Source organism: Artibeus jamaicensis, unplaced genomic scaffold (genome assembly GCF_021234435.1).
Source record: "Artibeus jamaicensis isolate MK-2021 breed Jamaican fruit bat unplaced genomic scaffold, CSHL_Jam_final contig_233, whole genome shotgun sequence".
NCBI classification, from domain to species: Eukaryota; Metazoa; Chordata; class Mammalia; order Chiroptera; family Phyllostomidae; genus Artibeus; species Artibeus jamaicensis.
In genome coordinates, this window is record NW_026521486.1 from 58,445,943 (window position 1) to 58,468,985 (window position 23,043).

At 38.5% G+C, this 23,043-nt stretch overlaps 1 long non-coding RNA gene and 1 other non-coding gene across 3 annotated transcripts in view; one reads left to right on the top strand and one right to left on the bottom strand.

Annotated features, from left to right (window-relative positions):
* The window catches only part of LOC119045535 (uncharacterized), a 223,618-nt gene that overhangs the window by 25,679 nt on the left and 174,896 nt on the right, over positions 1 to 23,043 (top strand). The window lies entirely within an intron of this gene.
* LOC119045558 (U6 spliceosomal RNA) lies at positions 543 to 649 on the bottom strand. Its single transcript, XR_005081810.2, has one exon. It is a non-coding gene; the product is annotated as a U6 spliceosomal RNA (small nuclear RNA).

Below are 23,043 nucleotides of genomic sequence, written 5' to 3' on the forward strand. Positions count from 1 at the left end.
CTCTGCCTCTCTCTTTTCCTTCCTTTTTTTAAAGCAGTCCTTTTAGTATTTCTTGTAGGGCTGGTTTGGTGGCAGCATATTCTTTTAGACTTCTTTTGTCTTGGAAGCTCTTTATTTGGCCATCTATCTTGATTGAGAGCCTTGCTGGGTAAAGTAGCCTTGGTTGTAGGCCTCTGTTTCTCATTACTTGGAATATTTCTTGCCATTCTCTTCTTGCTTGGAGTGTTTCCATTGAGAAGTCAGTAGCTAACCTTATTGGGACTCCTTTGTATGTTATTTCTTTTTTCTCCCTTGCTTCCTTTAAGATTCTCTCTTTGTCTTGGAATTTTGTTATTTTAATGATGATGTGTCTTGAAGTGGGCCTCCTTGGGTTCCTCTTGATTGGGACTCTCTGTCATTCCTGGATTTGTGTGATTTTTTTCTCTCATCAAATTAGGGAAGTTCTCTCTCATTACTCTTTCAAACAGGTTTTCTATTCCTTGTTCTTCTTCTCCTTCTGGTATTCCTATTATTTGGATATTATTACATTTCATATTGTCTAGCAAAATGTGGAACGCTTCATGAATTTGCGTGTCATTCTTGTGCAGGGGCCATGCTAATCTTCTCTGTATCGTTCCAAATTTAGTATATGTGCTGCTGAAGCGAGCACTGGAAACTTCTTTATAGGTAACTCTCTCCTTTCCTCTTGTTGCTTTTAAGATTCTCTTTATCTTTAATCTTGGGTAACTTAATGATGATGTCCCTTGATTTGTTCCTCTTTGGATCCAACTTCTTTGCTAAAGGAACTTATCTAAGAAAAAAGATGAAAAATATGAACAGTAAAATGATGACAAACTCACAACTATCAACAAATGAACCTATAAGAAAAGATGTAAATCTTTTTAAAAGCCTCTTACCAGTTGTGCAAACCAAGATTATCTGTCTCAAGGACCTGGGAGCCACCCCTTTGAAATGCAACATCAAGGAAGATAGAGCCCCTGTCCCCCAGTCTCTGTGGGAAGATGGGGGCCCCACTTTTGTGCATACCTTGCTCCAAGCCATAAAACCACCCCCTGTTTAAGTTTGTTTCTTTTGCATAAGGCCAATTAGCAAATAAGGATGGCTTGACTTCCCCTGCTAACACCTACTCTTAAAAACTACCCTCCTTTGGTTCCTCATAGCTGGGTATCCAGACTTGGGGTACTCTCTCCCCTGTTGCTGGCAACAGTATTCAAATAAAATTAACTTAGATTCACTCCTCTCTTTCAGTGATTTTTTAAAAAAATACCTCTCTGCTCCTGTACCAGGAAAGGAACAGAGTTTATGCTCAGACCTCTCTCAGATCCTTCCTCCACAGGTTTATAGACCTTCATAGGACCACCACCTGCTTCAGCTCTGCCAAAGTGGTGGGAGGGGGCGGGGGGAAAGGACACCTTCATTTGGGTATTCACCAAGCTCTACACCCTCCTATTTGGGGATATCACATTCTTTCTCCTCTTTCCTTTTCACCTCCTCCTATTCCTCTTCTTCCTCTCCTCTTTCCTCCCTCTTTCTTTTTCTTCTCATAAATTACTTTAATATTAAAGTAATATTAAAGTAATTTTATTCAAAGTAATATTATTCAATTAAAATTGTCTGCATTTTCTCCTCACCACTCCCCCTCACCCCAGCCAAACCCACCTCCCTCCCTTGCTTCCTACCCTCTCCCTGGGTTTTGTCATGTGTCCTTTATAGTTTCTGAAAACCCTTCTCCCCACTGTCCCCTCCTCACTCCCCTCTGGCTCTTGTCAGATTGTTCTTAATTTTAATGTCTCTGGTTATATTTTGTTTGCTTTTTTCTTTTGTTGATTATGTTCCAGTTAAAGGTGAGATCATATGGTATTTGTCCCTCATCCCCTGGCTAACTTCACTTAGCAATGCTTTCCAGTCCCATCCATGCTGTCACAAAGGGTAGGAGCTTCTTTTACTCTGCTGGGTAGAATTCCATTGTGTAAATGTACCATAGTTTTTTAATCCACAATTCCACTGCTGGGATTATACCCTAAAAGCCCTGAAACATCAATCCAATAGAACCTGTACACCCCAATGGTCATAGCAGCACAATTTACAAAAGCCAAGTGCTGGAAGCAACCCAAGTGCCCATCAGCAAATAAGTGGATCTCCTCCCTCTCTTTAATGATAATTATTTACTGCTCATCCTGAAGGACTCTTATGCTCAATGAAGGTCCAATATAGCCAAGCAATTGATATTATCAGATTTTCAGGGAAAACATTATAGAATGAAATTGATTTCATTCTAATATGAAGGAAATCACCAACACCGTTTTTCATTCTATCCGGAAAAGGCCATGAGGAAAGGGAAGTTAAAGGGCCAGGATACCTCATGAAGGAGAGAAGAGTGGAAACTAATTAGGTGCAGAAAACAAAAGCAAAAACTGAGATCTCCACATCTCAACAAGTACCCTCCTAAAAGAGTGTGACCAAATCATTCTTCCAAAGCAGAAGTGGGACTTTGGCTTCCATTACTTTTTCTGTGAACAACTGAAGTGTAACTTAAAAATTTATTTATTTATTTATTTATTTATTTGTTTGTTTGTTTTTAGAGAGAGGGGAAGGGAAGGAGAAAGAGAGGGAGTGAAACATCAATGCGTGGTTGCCTCTCATGCACTCCATACTGGGGACCTGGCCTGCAACCCAGGCATGTGCCCTAGACTGAGAATTGAACCCGCTGACACTCAATCCACTGAGCCACACCAGCCAGGGCTGAAGTGTAACTCTTTTTGACATGAAACAAAGTGGTGGACAACCTGCAGACTGACTTTCAGAGACAGAGTCACAGAGTCTATCTAGACTTACTAGAGCTGACCTGCAGTGTCACACAGATTCCAGATGATCCCAGTGCTCATTAAAGTTTGGCAAGCCCAGGCATGGAGAACAAGCTCCAGGTCAGAATAATAATAATGACAACTTGGCACGTGTGTCCAGTGCAGGCAAGCAATTTACTTCAGCACCACCGTCTTGATTTACATACAAGGAATCAAGGGAATGAGAAGTAACTTGTCCAAGTCACAAAGGTAATGAATCAAATCATAAAATCAAAGAATACTCAAGTTGCCCTAATTCAGCTGCTTACTGGCTGGGGAACTTTGAACAAGTTACTTAAGTACTCTGAGACTGTTTGCTTTCTCACCTGAAAAGTGGGAGGTCTTATGCATTCCCCACAGTTGTTATGTAGATTAAATGAGGTTCCTTGTATAAAGAATCACACATACATAGGTATTATTTATATTTCCAGTGCTTCTGATAATCTCTAGAAAATGCTAGACAGCTTGTTCCAGAATAAATATATTTAATCATTATGTTGGATGTGAGATGTGAGTGAAGGTAATTCCAACTGGAGATACATAAAATTGTACAGAGGAGAATTCAGCCTTCAGCCCTTTGGCTGTAGAAATATGACGCATTTCAGGGGTTCAGAGTAGAGAAGAAATGGATAGGTCAGAGACCTCGAAGAGCAAATAAAAGACTTCATGAGTGAAAGTGTTTGAAGGGTAATCTTTTGTTGCCAATTAGCAGATGTTTTTAATTTAATAGCTGCATGATACCCTCAAGTGTTTAAAGTTAGCATAATCAATCATTTTGTCATGCTTTTTGCTTTAGGTTTTTCCATTTACTTTGGGTTGTTTTTTTTTTGCTTTGTTTCTTTTTCTTCTTCCTTTATTTTTTTTAAGCCAGCGGCAGATTCCATAGGGTAGAAGATGAGAGACAAAAAAGTTGAAACCTATTGAGGAGTTGGGAGGTTAAAACCTTGTTCCTGGGATCCCGGATTGTACCAGCCCCGCCAAGCCACGAGGCAAATGGGGCAGTTTCCAAAGAAATCAGATACAAAAAAATCGAAAAGCAAGCAGTGTGAGGTGAGACAGAAAGAAATGCTACTGCAAAGACCCTCCCTCACTTTAATGTGGTACACACACTACCTGAGTGTGCTCACACCCCTTGTGTGGGGGCACACTCACGCTCACACACACACACACACTCTCACACACCATACGCACTCCACTCATCTATCTGTGCTCGGTATTTTGCTTTAGTGGCCACTAGAGTGGGGGGCCTGGAATTATATTCTACATGGTACATTTGAAAAGGGGGAAAAAACCCTTGATTTAAATTTTTTTCAATATATTTTTAACTTGCAGTGTATCACTGTGCACATGTAACATGGGGCACCCTGTTACAAGGCAGGCAGGGAACACTGCTAGGATTCCTAATAGCATCTGAACTTTCAATTTCCTAATTATCACCTTACCACTCCCTAGAATGAAGCTATTAGTGTACTTTACAGTATTAATAGGTCCTTTATTAGCAATTATGTTTCAGAATTGCTTTTCATATAAAAGCCTTGCACGAACTGTATCATCCCATTGATTTTACCTCAATGTGCTCCTTACAGTCATTTCAAATAGCTAATAACTTGATAATATAACTTAACGGGTACATTTGATACCTTTCTCTCCACTGACTGTAGACATACCAGCTCATTAACGCTGAGAAAGAACACAGGCTAAAGCCCTTTCTTTTAACAAGCCAGCAGTGTGAAACCAAAGTCTAAGCCCTTTTCCTTGTAACAGTCTTATAGCACCACCTCCATAATACCAGGAGATAGATAAGGGTGTGGGAAGGGAACACCTCACCAAGCTGTTTCAGCAAGAAATATTCAGTATTTGGGTGGTATTTCTAAAGTTTCCTTTCATATGTTATTTTAATCTCACTCCTATCTTGTGCCATTTCACGGTTTCAGAGGTGCAGGGAGCTGGCTGAATGAGGGACATGCCAAGGTCACACTGAACGAGGGTGCTTGTGCCGAGGCACACCTCCACACCAGCGTTACTAGTCCAGTTCAGACCCACTTCTAACAACATATATAAAAGAACAGGTTTCTGTCACTTGGCCGAATAGCAGCAAGGGCCCTGGCTGGGTGGCTCAGTGTGTTGGAGTGTCCTCCCACGCCCCAAAAGGTTGTAGGTTTGATAACCAGAAGGGGCACACTCCTGGTTCGTGGACTCAGTCCCCAGCTGGGATGCCTGCAGGAGGCCAGCCTATTATTTCTCCTTCCCAGCAATGTTTCTCCCTTCTCTCCCTTTCTCTCTCTCTCTAAAATTAATGAGCATGTCCTCAGGTAAGGATTTTTTTAAATAGCAGCAACAAAGGTGTGACTCTACAATCATCTTCAGGGGCTAGTCGTTGCTCACACATTTACTAACGATAAAACACAGGGTTTTTCTGTTCCCAGTAGTTCTTGGGTTGCATTTGATTATTTGAGGGTTAGGTTGGAATGAAATGTGCTCACTAATTTAGTCTACTGAATAAACTACATACAGTTAAAGGAGAACTATGTCTGAGATGGTTTATGTAGTCAATAAGGAAAGAGAGGCTGGGCCACAGTAAAACCAGTGAGAATTCGTACAGCCTCTTGCTGAGTTTACCATACATTTATATGAAACCATTTATTGCATACCTGCCAGAAAAATAAAACCAGCACAAAGCTTCATCTGTATCCCATTATCTCAGTTAAATTAACACAAAATGACAAAATTGCTCAATAATTGTGGTCTTCTTTTATGCCCACTGCTTATGGTCTCAGATAAAATCAGTCAGCTCTTACAGTCAGTCTTTTTCACAGGAGACCCCTTCAGTGAACGCCTGCTTCCAAAGTCTTCACTCAGTGAAAACCCCCACTGACTTAATTCACTTACAGATATTTTCATAACCTCTCTCACGCAAACATAAATGTTTGTGGGCACCATCCAAGAAGCTAACAAGCCTCAGATAACAGCTTCTGCCGAGCTATGAACTCAATTCCTGCTCTACTTTGAGGGAGAACATGCAATGCTAGCAAAGTAAGAAAGTGCAATACATCATCCTGTCTGCCTAGAGAACTTAACTTGCTCAGAAGACATTACCTTGAACCACCAGTCTGGAGAGCTGAGACGCAAAGGAAACCACACAGCTGCTCCACTGATTCCGTCCAGTTTTGACCACAGCATCAGTGTTGAGTGACTGACGCACACAGACAATGGCTCTCACCACTGTGCTCCTATAATGCTTCACACACACTGCTCTTCCAGCCTCTGTTTTCAATGTATTGCACTGTTTTCTTTGGTTGAATTTTTCTCTCTAGCGATCTTATGGCCCCAAAGGTGGGGAGCATATTTTTGTTTTACAAATGGCTTGTCGAATGAAAGAGTGAATACTAAACATTTACATGGTTTTTCAAATGATGGGAGCACTTCATTCCCAATTTATATATTTAATATTAATATTATTCTATGTTAACAAATGTTTTAACTTTCAGATCTACCATTCATTTTATTTTGCTAATCATCTTGCAAAGATTATTTCAAATACCATGAAGCTTTAACCATGAAGCTTTTGTTAACTCTTCTGCTCTGATCTTTCTCCTTTGAATACCCATTGCTCTTGAAACATAGTTCTGTGTCAGAACCTCTCCTACTCCCTCTCATTTAGAGTTATTTCTTTTTGTGATTCTTTTCTTTCCCCAAACTCATAAGGCTAAAATTTCTGCAAGGGCAGGGACACCTTCACCAGGTACGTGGCCATTACATGGTAGGTGTTTGGTTCAGTACGACTTAACCAACACTGTCAGTCACAAAATATGGCTCCATGCTGTAAAAGGTATGTTAATGGTTTCAAAAATATAAAGACATAATCATGGCTTGTAAAATGTTCTGCCCTGAAGAGGAAAATATATGAATTTCACCTAATTCAACTAATTGACCGCAGGGAAGACTGTTAGCTAAAATAGATTTTGAGTATCTGCATTTAGGGAAAAAAAGCATTTTGAAAGGTAGGGAAGAAACAGGAAACAATGTAGGAAAGAGAAGTATCAGAAGCTGTATCACAGCATAGTGCAATGAGCTCTGCCATTTGCTGGTTCATGTGACCTTGGCAAAATTGCATTGCCTTTTGGGGTCTCTATAAAGCAGACATAATCGTGCCTGCTTCATTTTGAGAAGTATGAGATTTCTGAAACTTCCTCTAAACTCTAAGATGCTGCATGGAGACAAGATTTTTAAAAAATATATTTTATTGATTATGCCATTACAGTTGTCCCATCCCCCCCTTCATTCCCTTCTACCCTACACACTCCCTCCCCCCACATTCTCCTGCTTTAGCTCATGTCCATGTGTCATAAGTTCTTTAGCTTCTACATTTCCCGTACTATTCTTACCCTCTCCCTGTCTATTTTCTACCTACTATCTATGCTACTTATTCTCTGTACCTTCTCCCCACTTCTCCTCCTCCCACTCCCCTGTAACTAACCCTCCATGTGATCTCCATTTCTGTGGTTCTGTTCCTATTCTAGTTGTTTGCTTACTTTGTTTTTGGTTTAGGTGTGGTTGTTAATAATTATGAGTTTGTAGTCATTTTACTCTGTTTTTTATCTTTTTTTCTTAGGTAAGTCCCTTTAACATTTCATATAATGAGGGCTTGGTGATGATGAACTCCTTTAACTTGACCTTATCTGAGAAGTGCTTTATCTGCCCTTCCATTCTAAATGAAAGCTTTGCTGGATAGAGTAATCTTGGTTGTAGGTCTTTGGATTTCATGACTTGGAATACTTTTTTCCAGCCCCCTTCTCACCTGCAAGGTCTCTTTTGAGAAATCAGCTGACAGTCTGATAGCAATTTCTTCATAGGTGACTGTCCCCTTATCTCTTGCAGCTTTTAGAATTCTCTCCTTCATTTTAATCTGGGCTAATATAATTATGATGTGCCTTGGTGTGTTCTTCCTTGGGTCCAGCTTCTTTGGGACTCTGTGAGCTTCCTGGATTTCCTGGAAGTCTATTTCCTTTACCAGATTGGGGAAGTTCTCCTTTATTATTTGTTTAAATAACTTTTCCACTTGTTGCTCTTGCTCTTCTCCTTCTGGTACCCCTCTAATTCAGATGTTGGAACATTTAAAGATGTCCTGGAGGTTCCTAAGCCTCTCATCATTTTTTTTTTAAATTCTTGTTTCTTTACTCTTTTCCATTTGTTATCTTTCCTCCTTCTGGTCCACTTCATTGATTTTGAGTCCCAGTTTTTTTCCCATCACTATTGGTTCCCTGTGCATTTTCCTTCATTTCACTTAGCATAGCCTTCATTTTTTCATCTAATTTACAATGAAAATCAACCAGTTCTGTGAGCATCCTGATCACCAGTGCTTTGAACTCTGCATCTGATGGGTTGGCTATCTCTTCGTCACTTAAAAGTATTGGCTCTGGGGCTTTGATTTGTTCTCTAATTGACCCATTTTTGGTCTGGTTATTCCTGTTATATACGAGGGGCAGAGCCTTAGGTGTTCACAGGGCGGGGCAACCCAGTGGCTGGGTTGTGATGCTGTATGTGGGGGCGGGGTCAGAGAGGGGACAATGGCACTTGTTCCGTGCTCTCAGATTTCAGTCCCCTCTGCCACTTCCCACAAACCGGCACCTTTTATCTGCACACAAATGTGTGGCTGCAGTCAGCCAACTGTCTTGTGTGTCTCACTGGGTTTGCTGGTTTCCTCCCAGTACCCAGGGCCCCAAACACCACATTTTCCTGCCAGGACCCCTCTGCCGGCCGACAACCCACCCCTCTTACCAGTCTGAATGAATGGTTTGTTGTTGTCAGGCTTGAATATAGTTCAATTTTCTGTCTGTTCTGGTTGTGTTTTTGCTTCTAACTCTTTGTTGTCCTTAAATTTGGTTGTGCAAAGAGATACAGTATTTCCACCTATGCCTCCACCTTGGCCGGAAGTCCTGATTTGAGATACAATGTTTTTTAAACACACAGAGGATTGGGTTCAGGGATAGAAGAAACTGAAGACAGATGGATGGGAAGGGTAAGGTTGTACTGAAAACTCTCAAAGTCAAAAAGAGCAGCTTGGATTTGATAAAGTAGGAAATGGAACATGTGCATGCTTTTGAACATGGAGAATGGCAATGTAGACATTGTTTAAGATGTATAACCAAGTTGTTTGAGATGTATAACTCAGTGGAAGTGAGATAAGTCTTACAAAAACAAACAAATACTATGCGTTCTCAACTCCATGTGGAATCTAAAACACATAAACTACCAGAAGTGGAGAGTAACATAATGGTTGCCAGGGACTGGGGGATGGAGCAAATGGGGAGACTTTGGTCAAAGAGTACAAATTAGATGACAATACTCTATCATATACTTAAATTGCTAAGAGAGCAGATCTTAAATGTTCTCACTACCAAAAGATAATTATGTGAGATGAGGGAAGTATTAACTTAGCTTATTGTGGTAATCATCTCACAAATTATATGTGTATCAAATCACTGTACTGTGCACCTTAAACTACACAATGTTGTATATCAATTTTGTCTCAGTAAAGCTGGAGAAAAAAAGAGTAAATTTGTATGTGAGATAAAACCCAAGCATCAGTATGTTATGAAACACACCAACAGAGTCCAGTGTGAGCCAAACTGAGACTCAGACCACATGCAGTGCTTATACTTCAATATGTGTGAGTTCCACTGGCGACCCTGTCAGTGCACGTGGTTTGAGGCAGTGAGTTGGGGTCTGCCTGAAGTTGTTTTTCTAGTAAGCCGCAGGTCCTATAAAACTCCTCTTTAATCTCAGAGAAATTAATTTTAATGAGTAAACTACATGCTTTACAGTTTTACGGAGATATAATTGACTATAACATGGTATAATGTTAAGATGTGCAGCATAATGATTTTATATATGTATGTATTATGAAATGATTTCCATAAGAAGTTAACATACATCCCCTCACATAGTTAAAATGTCTTTTCACGTGCAATGAGAATATTTAAGATCTGTTCTCTTAGCAACTTGCAAATATGCAAAACAGTATTGCAGCCATAATCCTCATGCTGTACATTAGATCCCCGGAATTTCTTTTTTTTATTCTCTCTTTTATTATTAATTTATTAATTAATTAATTTATTTAAATTTTTAGTTATCTTTCAAATACAGTTATTTGTCTATTTCTCCCATCCCAGCCTCCCCCGCCCTGTGCTCCCCACCTCCCTCCCATTTCCACCCCCCTTAGTTCTCGTCCCTGTGTCCTTCCTATTTGTTCCTCCAAATCCCTCCCCCATTTTCCCCTTAAATTCCCTTCCCTCTCCCCTCTGGTCACTGTCCCCTTGTTCTCTATTTCAGTGTCTTTGTTTTTTTCTGCTTGCTTGCTTGTTTTGTTGTTTAGCTTGAAAGACAAATACCATATGATCCCAGAATTTCTCATAACTCCTCTTTTGAACTGAATCCTTTCAAACTCACCCATTTACCCCATCCCCCATTCTCCAGAGTATTCTGGATCCCTTGTCAAATATTAGTTGATCGTATACTTGCGTATTTATTTTGGGACTTTTGATTCTGTACCATTGGTCTAGTGTCTGTTTTTATGCCAGTGCCATGTTGTTTTGATTACTATAGCTTTGTAATATAGTTTGAAATCAGTAGGTGTTATACCTCCAGCTTTGTCTTTCTAAGAATTACTTTGGCTATTTGGGGTATTTTGTGGTTTCCTATGAATTTTAGAATTTTTTCCTACTTCTGTAAAATATGCCATGAGAATCTTGGTAGGTATTGCATTGAGCCCATAGATGGCTTGGGGTAGGATGGATATTTTAATAATATTAATTCTTCCAATCTTATAAACACAATTTCTCATTTGTTTTCTTCAATTTCTTTAATCAATAGTTTTCAATTTGGAAATCTTTCACTTCCTTGGTTAAGTTTATTTGTAAGTTTTTGCTGGTTTTAATACTTTTATAAATACTATTGTATCTTTCTCATGCTCTCACTTGTTTGTTTTTAAATATATATCTATATAGACTGAATCAACTTTTATTTTCAATGATATTCCTTTATTTCTTTTTCTGATAAGTTGTCAGTGTATAGAAACACTAGTAAGTTTTGAATGTTGATTTCTGTATCTTGCAACTTTAATTAGTTAACTAGATCTAACAGTTTTTTGGAGACTTTTGTATTTTTATGTAAAAATTGTGTCATCTACAATTACAAATTATTTTAATTCCTTTCCAGTTCTGATGTGTTTTTTCTTCTTGTCTGGCTGCTCTGGCCAGGACATTCAATGTATGTTGGCTAGGAGTGGTGAGAGGGTATCCTCGCCTCGTGTCTGATCTCAGAGGAAAAACTTTCAGCCTTTCACCATTGAGTACGATGTTAGCTCTGGACTTGGGAGATTTTTTAACTTTCAACTAAATTTTTAAAACACATGTACAAAGTATTCGGTTTCTGGTGCTCGAGGGACCCAAATCAAGGAGCCTGCACTGGGAGACAGCTGTAGAAATTTAGGCAAGAGGTGTTTAAAATCTGCCAGTGGCACACAGAATGCACATGAGACCTCTTCATGGGATCCTGACTACAACTGGAGCAGACAGGAAACGTGGCGATAGGAAAAGACTAAAGATGAATAAAACCGAGAGAAAGAAAATGAAAAGTGGCACATGAATAAATGAAAAATTTGAAAAATGAAATAGTATATTACTTTGTTAGGTATGACATTGGAAACAATGGTCAGAATCTGCAGTTTGGAGTATAATCAAGTTCTAATAGTAGAACCTCATAGATTTTGGAGGAATAGGTAGTTTATTATTAAAAATGTTTATTCGGCCCCCAACTTTCTAGATGGGAAGATATAAGTCCTTTGTTGTCTTAAGTGATGATGCTCTCAGGAAGTGTACCTGTCATTTATACACAGTGTTAGACCTGGCATTTCTTTGCTCATCAATGTGTCTTCCCCATGCTCTAGCTTATTTAATTTTACAAATATATTTACACAGACTGAGCCAACTTTTATTTTCAAATTCTAAGGGAATTAGCATCATTTATTGGGTCCTTAGCACTGTGTTATAAATGTGATCTGATACAAAATAGAGAACCAAAGACTCTTCCCATGTTCACATGGCGTTCACAGCTTAGAAAGTAAAGGAGAGGTCTTCAGTCCTTGTCAGATGCTGGAAGTGAGACCTTTTAACTTCAGAATCAGTTGTGTCTGTGTTGTTTTTTTTTTAATCCTCACCCAAGGACATTTTTTTTCATTACTTTTAGAGAGGGAGGAAGGGAGAGAGAGATAAACATTGATGTGAAAGAGAAACCTCGATGGTTGACTTCTACACACTACAGAGATCGATTCCGCAACCTGGGTACGTGCCCTGACCAGATCCTCACCCAGGACCCTTTGGTCTATGGGAGGACGCTCCAGTCAACTGAGCTATGCCAGCCAGGGCCACTTTTGTCTGATTGTTGAGTAATTCCTGGTCAAGTCAGCCTCAATATTAACAAGGAGGAAATTCATGTTTCTTTGAAGATCCATTGTCTGACATGAACCTCAGTAACTTGGAAACCCACTGAATTAAAATCTAACCTTTTCATCTTTTTTTTTCATTCTGGATATAATGTACATATCCTTTTTAGTTTTTCAACTGCAGTTTACATTCAGGGTCACTCTGTATTAGCTTCAGGTGTACAGCAAAGTGGTGAAAAAATTGTGCACTTCAGAGTGGTCCCCCAGCTGCTTCGAGTACCCACCTGGCCTCATACATAGTTATCATGATATTACTGATTAGATTCCCCATGCTGTAATCCACATCTCCATGGCTGCTTTGTAACTACAAATTTGCACTTAATCCCTGCACCTTGTCTACCCAGGCCCCATGACCCCTCCCCCTCTGACAAGTGCCAGTCTGTTCTCTGTATCTATGAGTCTGTTTCTATTTTGTTTCTATTGTTCATTAGCTTCCACATATAATTAAAAACATATGTTATTTGTCTTTCTCCGTCTGATTTATTTCACTTGGCATAATACCCTCTAGGTCCATCCATCCATGCTGTCACAAAAGGAAAGATTTCATTGTGTCTTTTTTATAGTCAAGTAGTATTTTATTGTTTACATATTGAATACCACGCCTTTTTTTATCCACTCATCCATTGATGTGCACTGGGGTTGCTTCCATGTCTTGGTGATTGTATATAATGCTGCAGTGCACATATGGGTGCATATAGTCTTTCGTATCAGTGTTTTGGGTTTCTTCAGATACATTCTTAGAAGTGGAATCACTGGGTCATAGGCAATTTTATTCTAATTTTGCAGAGAACCCCCACACTCTTCTCCATAGTGGAGTCCAACCTTACCTTTGCTCTGTGCACAGTGGCCAGACTTCTGCCTCAGGTCTCTGCATAGACCTCCTTCACTTCACTATTTTGACTGCCAGTTTAGGTCTTGTTGGACTTTGTCCCTTGGGGATGAATTTTGTATATAGCCTGGACTGGCCATAAATATACTTCAAGTGCGTCTTGTCACCTGGACTCATCTGACTGTGATCTATTCATCAGGTTTAGTCATTCTTTGACTCAACAGATACTGAGCATCTAATATATTCCAGGTTGGCTCATATTTTCCAAAACTGTGTCATTACATTTATCTGCCAACTCTTCTGCCATTTATCAAGCCTAACTCTTCTAACAATGCTAAATAAAACTCTTGCAATTAAAAAACTATAGCCAAGTCTGTTGCTTGTCTTCAAATCCAGGCTAGTTTTTCCTACTTTTCTTAAAATTTTTACTTTTTCCATTACAATTACATACACCTCAGGTATACAACACAGTGATTAGACATTTATGTATTTCACAAAGTGATCACCCAGGTAATTCTAACACACATCTGACACCCCACATAGTTGAAATATTATTTGCTATATTTCCTATAATGTACTTTAGATCCCCATGACTTTTTATAACTGGCATTCAGTACATCCGAATCCCTTCACCTTCTTCACCCATCACCCCAGCTCTTCCTATCTGGTAACTATCAAATTGTTCTCTGTATCTGTGAATTGATTTCTATTTTGTTGGTTTGTTAGTTCTTTCTTCTAATGCCTCACTTTCCGATGAGCCAGTGTTGCTAAATTTCTAGCATGCACTGTGGCTGGATCTATCCAAGTCATTTTAAAAATAAAAGATGTTTACATAATATAAGGAGACACCCTTTAAACTGATTATTAGACCCCAAACCTCTTTTCCTCAATAACACCACTCAGTGAAGTTTTATCAAGCAGCTACTTGTATGTGAGTCTCTGTGCGTGGCTGTGGCTGTGGACAAGGTAGAATCACCCCCTGGCCTTGCTGGGGCTTTAGGTGTAGTCACATACACTCGAAGGGGGAAATAGGAAAGTATGTTCTGTCTTGTTGCCAGAAACTATACTTTCCTGATGATTATTGGACTGGAAAAAACCTTCCTGTTTTAACATCATTAGCAGTTTAAAGAAGCAAAGAAACATTTAAAAAATATATTCCATGTCCTACAGGCTAAAACAAATGTGGTTGTGATATGTTTGCCTGTGTTTTTCCTCACAAGTGTGGGGGGAAGAAAAATAATTTTTTCTAACCTAAGTTCTTCTGGCTGGACTCATAATCAAATTAACATGGGTCAAATTAACAAGAAAAAATGACCAAATTTGTTACATACACATTCAGATGGTGTTCTGTAAGAATATGAGACCAGGGGACAATCAGGGCAGCTAAGGCAGACAAGCCTTGCACTGAGGAGAAAGACTGAGCTGTGGTTTGGGACTTCAAAGGGCAGAAAAGCAATGCACATGCAGCTAGAAAAGGTAGATGTCGGGGAAATGTTTGCTGGACCATCTCTTAGCAATGAGACAGGGAGGACTTTGATTAAGTGGGTCTTAATCGCCTAGTTCATATTAGACCATAGTCATCTTTGATGACTACTTCCCTCCCAGGGCAGGTCTCATCTAAATTATTTTATAGGCAATTAGTGAAAGGTCAAAGGTGGTTTTTTTTCCTAAGTCTTTTGTTTCTTCAAAATAACCAGTTTAAAATAATCAACATCCCTGAAAGATATATTTGGGATGGCAAACTGTTCTCCTTCATATGTTTGTATATTTTTTTCTAACATGGCAACTGTATTTTATATATCACTATTTCCATTGCCAAGCATATAACCTGGCTCATGGTAAATTCTCAAAAAATAGTTAAGTGATTTCCACAAATAGTTCTGAGACCAGGATGCCTGGGTACTGTTTCTGCTGGCATGGAAATGGCTGCCCTCTCCTGTTACCTTTTACTATTCATATGAGAATCAGACATGTGTCCTACTGATTGTGGAGAGTTCAGTCAGTCCTAGAGAAATCTCCTCATCAAATCTCTTTCCAGTTCAGACTCAAATCTCCTTCTCAAACTGTTGCTATATCCCCATAACATTTCTAACTCTCAGAAATCATTTCTGGGTATAGTCTCCTATTCGCACAGAGGAAGAAACAGCAGGGCAGATGGACATGCCTGCCCTAGTCCAAGAGATGGGGCTCGGAGGGTACATTCTTCAGTCGCTCTCTAGACAGTGATGAGAGGAGTAAAAACTTTGGGAAATCAATAATACTAGGGGAAACCCTCCCCCAAAGTGAAATTATCTTCTAGAGGGTGAGCCCTTATAGTGCAGACTTCCCCCTCTAGGCGAATGTTCTTGGAATTCATCTGTACCATGTACCAGCTGGCGTTGCTGTGAGAGGCTGTGTTAGGCTTCAGTGAATTTCTTTGAAGATGCTTTCAACATGTTTGCCCATTTCACTATGGGTGATTTACAAGGGCACCTGCCCACACTTGCTAAGTGTTCAGCAGTTTTTGATCCAGAACAGCATGACCCCTGTGCCAAACCCTCCCTATTTACCCAATCTCACCCCCAGCAACTGTTTTTTTTTGTTTGTTTTCCTGATAAAAAATCTCAAAGGGAAATGTTTTGCTGATGTGGAAGAGGTGAAATAAAAAACGGCAGAAACGCTAAAAGGCATCAAAATCAGCGAGTTCAAAAACTGTTTTGAGCAGTGGAAAAAACGTCTCAATAGTTGGTATTGCAACAAGTTGAGAGTATGGTGAAGGTGACTGAAGTTTAAACATGTCAGAATAAATACACAATTTTTTATAAATGAATACCAGTTTGGGGGGTTCTCTCTTTGTAAGGTGAGTGGATGTGCTGGAGACAGGTGGTGGAAACTTGAAACTCAGAGTAATTTCAGTGACAGAACTCCCTTACTCCTGATACTATATGAAACTACTACTGGGAATGTTTAAAATATCAAACTGTAAAAAGAATACTGAGTGTAGTTATCAGAAAATCTTTGACACTGACCTGTCCACTCCTATATTGACAGCAATGCTTTCTGAGTAGTTAATTAAAACTGAGTCATTAGGAATCATAAACATTTTATGCACAAATTTCTCAAATGTATACTGTAGAGTAAGAATTTGATATGCTTTAGATGTTTTGTGGCTCCATGTGGAAAGGCTATTACCATATTACCATCAAATACTATAAAAGTGTGTGCATGTATACATATATATGTATATATGTGTGTATATATGCACACACATCAGAAGGTTAAAAGGTTATGAACATATTATATTTATAATTATACATTTGTATATATTTATATTGTTATATCAGAGTTACATAAATATATCTGTGTATTTGTATATACTATATATATATTTGTGTATCCCTATAGATATATAAACATATATTTGTGTTTGTATGTATATATACTATATATATGTCTATCCCTATAAATAAATAGATATGAATTATATTACTTCTAGTATAATTTACCATAATATATTTGTTGGCCTGTGAAATTATGGTAAGTGGTTTGAGTTTAAGTGATTATAATTATAAAATTCTAAGTTGGTTAAGACTCAGGAGTCCCCAACTGCAAGGCCACTGACCAGTTCATGGCCTATTAGAAACCTGGCCACACAGCAGGAGGTGAGCTTGAAGCTAATGTACTTGAATCATCCAGAAACCATCCCCCACCCCCAGTCCTTGGAAAAATTGTCTTCCCTGAAACCAGTCCCTGGTACCAAAAAGGTTGGGGACCACTGGTTTAAGTGATAGCTATATCAGAATAAAAAGGTGGCTTTCATTCCTTACACCCCTTTAAGCTTTTGCTACTGTCAGTTTATAACAAAGTAAACATAATAAGACCTGCACAGTGCTAAAATTTCACCCACAATTGAAAAATAACCAACCAACATCAGCAAGGTCCAAGAATTAACCAAATTATTTAGTGCATCTTTTTGAACTTCTGCAAACTTTTTGGAATAGGAATAAGTAAAACCATCAAGTTAGTTGTCATAATTAAAGATAAATTAATACTAAAACCTACATACTTTGTCAAATGAAGATTCACTCCACTAATGTACTTCCCATAAATATTGAAGTTCAAGGTAATGCTTATATTAACCATTTAATTATATTGTGACATTGATAGGATTGTTTGAGGAATGGAATAATTTATTTGACTTAAAAACAGAAGTATGATATATTCCAAACTGAAATGCATGGAGAAGACTGGAGAACAACAGAAATAGTGATACTTTAGTATATCAGATATTTCAAGTTTTAAATGTTACGAAAAACATAACCAATGGGAAAGTATAACTAAAATTTTCCACAGAAAATGAGAAGATGATAAAGAGAAGGTAGTGTTCCCCCTCTATATGTGTGTGCGCATATGTATGTATGTGTATACATGTCAATCAAAAAAGACTATAAGGTGAGAGATAAAATCTCCTTAGGAATTAACCTGTCCAGAAAAATGGGACTGGTTCTCGAAGGCAACTCTGCTCCAAGAGCAACCACCTACACTGGGTCAATAATAGGGAGAACGACTCTGCAAGCCATTCACAGCCCTAACTCCTGTCGCCGTAGTTCATATGCCTCAGTTGATGCCCTTACCCAAAAAATCCCACTTTAACCTCAAACTTCTAGGCTATCTCATAGGAAGTGATAACCTTCAGTTGATTCTGAGTAGAAATGTAATTTGATTTTGCCTGAGGCAGTATCCTGCCTCCCACATTTTTATCTATTCCTTGAGTTGAAATAACTCTTAGCATTCAAATGAACAAAAAATTCAAAAATGCAAAAAGTACAGCTTTGGAACTATTGAATCGCAGTCCGACTCTGACTATAAGATTTAATACAAAACCAAAGCATGCAATACGGTGACCACACGGGCTCACACATCCATTGTAAACAGCCCTACAGGAAAAGCTGAGGGAATGCATATGGAAATAGTCAAGGCAGCTCTAATGTATTTCAGTGTTTACTATCACCCTTTACTACCCTCTACCACCACAACCATTTTTAGCATTTAGACAGAGTGACAGAGTAATATAGAGAAGTGGTCCTCAGAAGCACCCCTTCCCGCAATATGGCTGAAGTTCAGTCTAGAGTACCAGAAGGGTGTTTGTTTATTTTTCCTTCTCTTGGTATAGTTTTTCTCTCTCTAATTCTATGTTTACGTCAAGATCATTAATGTAGCAGTTTAGTGTGTGGATTCCTCATTTCGGCATTACAACACAAACCCATTCAAAGTAAATATCATCACACCACACCAAGAACATGCTTTCAGCTGCTCTGATTGGGCTTCCAATTTTGATGCTTCCCTAAAGGTATTTTATACCACTGTAGTGAGAAATGTGACCATGGTATTTGAAGGATCACAAATCATACTCTCAGTAAAAGGCAAATTCCATTCAAATTATCCAAGAAAAAGAGACATTAATTTCCTTCAAAAAAAGAAATTCTGACTTTTTAAAAATTTTTATTTAGTTATTTTTCAAGTACAGTTTTTTGTCTATTTCTCCCATCCCAGCCTCCCCCGCCCCGTGCTCCCCACCTCCCTCCCATTTCCACCCCCCTTAGTTCTCATCCCTGTGTCCTTCCTACTTGTTCCCTCAAATCCCTTTTTTCCCCTTAAATTCCCTTCCCTCTCCCCTCTGGTCACTATCCCTTTGTTCTCTATTATAGTGTCTTTGTTTTTATTCTGCTTGCTTGTTTGTTTTGTTGTTTAGCTTCCTGTTAAAGGTGAGATCATATGGTATTTGTCTTTCAAATATTGTATGTGTTTATTTTTTAAAAATGGGAAAATCATACTAGATCAAAGAAAAATATATGATTATTAGTCACCACCTGGATAGAACCATTGTTAATATTGTAGAATATATTGTACATTTTTCTATGAATTCATTAGTGTGTGTATATATGACAAACATATTTTATATTTATGTAGCCCTGTTTTTACTTAACATATCCACTATGCAATTAAAAGCTCTTCATAAAAATGTCAATGGTACCATAATATTTTAAATAATCATATAGCATTTATTTTTAATTTTTCCAGTTTTATTAAAATAATCATTGTATAATGTATGATTAAGTTGTACAACATAATACTTTCATTTATGTACATATTGTAAAATTACCACAATAAGTTTAGTTGACATACATCTTCTCACATAGTTAAAAATTTTCTTCTTGTGATGCAAAGTTTTAAGATCTGTTCTCTTAGCAGCTTTCAAACATACAATTCAATATTATTAACTCGCATGATCATGTGGTGCATTATGTCCTCAAAACTTAATTATACCTGGGAGTGAGTGCCTTTTGACAATCTTCACCCATTTCACACATCCCCAGGCCCTGCCTCTGGCAGCCATTAATCTATTCTGTTTCTGTGAGTTCAGTCTTTTTTTAAGATTCCAAATACAAGTGACATCAGACAGTATTTGTCTTTCTCTGTCTGATTTAATTCACTTAACTTCCCATGATTCATCTATGCTGTAGCAAGTGGCATGAATTTTTGTCTTTCTTATGATTTACAGTCCATTATAAATACATATCAGTTATTTTTATCTGTTAATGTCATTGCCATCCATTAATCCACCGATAGACACTTAGGTTGCTTCCATGTCTTGGATATTGGGACTAATGCAGCAATGAAAACAGGAGTGCATATATATCTTTGATATCCTCTTTTCATGCCTGAGGACACATATCCAGAGTGGGATTGCTAGATCATATGGCAATTTTATTTTTAACTTTTGAGGAATCCCTCTGCTGTTTTTTATAGTGTGTTCACCAATTTATATCTCCATCAACAGCACACGAATATTCTCTACCTCCACATTCATGCCGACACTCACTATTACCTTCTCAATAATAACCATTCCTACAGGTATGAGGTGACAGATCACGGTGGTTTACCATTCACATTTTTCTGATAATTAGCGATGTTCACCTTTCCAGGTATTTGTTGGCCACTTGGATGTTGTCTTTGGAAAAATGTTTATTTTTCCTCTGCCTATTTTATCAGATTGTTTTGTTATTGAGGTATAGGAGTTCTTTATAGACTTTGGATATTAATTCTCTATCTGATACGTGATTGGTAAATATTTTCCCATTATTCAGGTTATCCTTCATTTTTTGCTTCTCTTGCTATGCAAAAGCTTTTTACTTAGGTACTCTCCCAGTTGTTGACTTTGGCTCTTCTTTCGCTTTTTGTGTCCTATCCAAAAATACAATGTCAGGAAAATTTTTCTGTCTTCAGAAATTTTATGATTTCAGGTCTTATGGTTAAGTCTTTAATTCATTCCAAGTTAATTTTTGTAAGTGGTGTAAAATAGGAGTCCAATTTCATTTTTCTGCATGTGGTTATCTAATTTTTCCCAGTAGTACTTATTGAAGAGTCTATCTTTTCCCCATTGAGTGTTCTTGACCTCCTTGTCAAATATTAGTTGACCATATGTGGGGCTTTGTATCTGGGCTCTTGATTCTGCCCCATTTGTGTATATGTCTATTTCTATGGCAGTACAATACTATTTTGATTACTAGAGATTTGTAGTATCATTGAAAAAGAGGAAGTGTTTTTCTAAATGTGTTCTTTTCCAGGATTGCTTTGGCTATTCAAGGATCTTAGTGATTTTATACACATTTTAGAATTGTTTTTTTCTGTTTCTGTGAAAATGCCTTTGGAATTTTGATAGTAATTACATTGTATCTATAGTAGCTTTGGGTAGAATAAACATTTTTTAAATATTAATTCTTCCAATCTATGAACACAGGATATCTTTTCATTTGTTTCTTTTTTCAGTTTCTCTCATTAAAGTCTTATCATTTTCAGTATATAGATGTTTTATGTTCTTGGTCAAATTTGTTCCTAAGTATTTTATTGTTTTTGATGCTATTGCAAATAGGATAGTATTCTTAGGTTCTCTTTCAGATATTTCATTGTTATTATATTGTATAGAAATGCAACTGATTTCTGTAAAGAAATCTGCTGGAAGGCACCTCTAACCCAGGGCATTAGAAGAAGTTGCATATAGAGTAGTACAGAGTAGTGGCCAATTAGGGCCTTGATTTCTCAAAAAAAGCCCAATAAGATGTTAAAAGTTGGCACTCAAGGTGAGTATGTTAGGTTGCCAATGGGAGTAGGCACTTAGTCAAAAACACCATAGATAGCTAGGTTGACTCATGATTCATTGAGAGACTCTGAGAGGCATAGTCAAATGTGGCCAAGGACTCAACTTGAAATGCAGACCCAGGTGAGATTAAAGGTTAACGCTTGTTGAACTATCTGTTGGGCAGCTTCTAAAGCTCATTGTTGGGTCCTGCCCCAATGGAAGGTGACAGACTTGTATGTGATTGCAAATATAGAGCAAAGGATTTATAAGAGAGAATGAATTTACTGCCTCTAGAACACAAAAAGACTGAGTATGTACAGTGCTCAGTCCTGGGCAAAGGAGCCTAAGTCTGGAGTACCTGAGCATTTAGATGGGAATCTCTTCCATATCTAACAGCAATGTCAGCATCCTTAAGTGTCTATTGAATGGTTTCAATATTCCCCACAAAATGTAGTAGCGCCACCCTGTAATTAGAGCACCTTGTAAAAAGAATTCTCTGCACAGAGGGTCAAATGGGGCCTCCACAGGGTTAGAAATGAAGAGAGGATCATCTGGGTCACTATGGTCATAGAAATAACAAAGTCTTTGGATTGTGCCCATTTTGCATGGCAGGCAATGGACTTCAGTTAATGTTTTCCATTCACTGTGAGCCTTTGCAGTGATCACCATAATCTGAGGATGTGTGTACTATGCCAGACAATAAACATCCAGGTGTGCAGAGGAAGGGCCCTGGTGCAAATACTGATGGCTCTAGGGGACTTTACCTCTTTGTTTTCTTCTTCAGTCTCACTAGAGGACATGACGACCCTGTCAGTTCTTTCCCTGGTGGCAGGGGAGTGTTGTGAAGTGAGTTCATTTGTTCTGCTTCTTTCAGGTAAAATCTGAAGCAACTCAAGATCTGGGGCACCTCAGAAGAAATAGGCAGGTAGTCCAGGTGAATGTTTAAAAGTAAAATCACATTATGGATTTCAGGGTCTTATAGAGATACCTGCCAGTTGGTGCATTTTGGCAGCCATAAGTAATCTAGAATCCAGTCCAGAAATATATGCAATATAGGCCATCAGATCCCTTCTTTCTTTCCTGTTTCCCAAAATCTCTGAGGAAAGTTTGAATTTAAGGCATAATTTCTGATCATACTTTGTATTTCCTAATTTTCTCCTGTTACCTTGATCTTACATGAAGTTACTTAGAAAATTTGTTGACAATGTCTCAGTGGGCTTTCTTCATATGCACCCTCCTCCCTTTCCCAGATGTCCCCATGGGCCTCCCAAGAATCAGGGTCTGCCTGCAGTAGTGTGATACAGGGTTTCAGCAAAAGTCCCTAGTACTCTGGAGTGTAAAACAAGAGCCTCGCCATGCTGGTATGCTGAGGCACTAAGCAACACCCAAAAAACTTCCGTAGGGGTTTCGCATTTATCAAGATGCTAGTGAACCTTCTTGGGGGGTTTTAGGAGGCACCGGTACCAGGTGTTCAGGACATTTACATTTGTTCATGAGTTTCTGAGAAACATTGTACAAGGACTGGATCCGTGATATCCAATTGGATGGGGGAATGAAGAGTGACAGCAGCAAGTGAGGTAGCCACATAGGTTTAGAATAAATGGTGCCAGCACAACCCACCAACTCAGTGGTTGCAGGTGGTCTCCCCTATCCTTGCCTACAAAACTGTCTTTTCTCTGTGCTTTAGCCTAAAGGCTTGCCTTAGGCAATGACAATAGCCTTGTGAACCAATGTATTCTAATTAACTCTC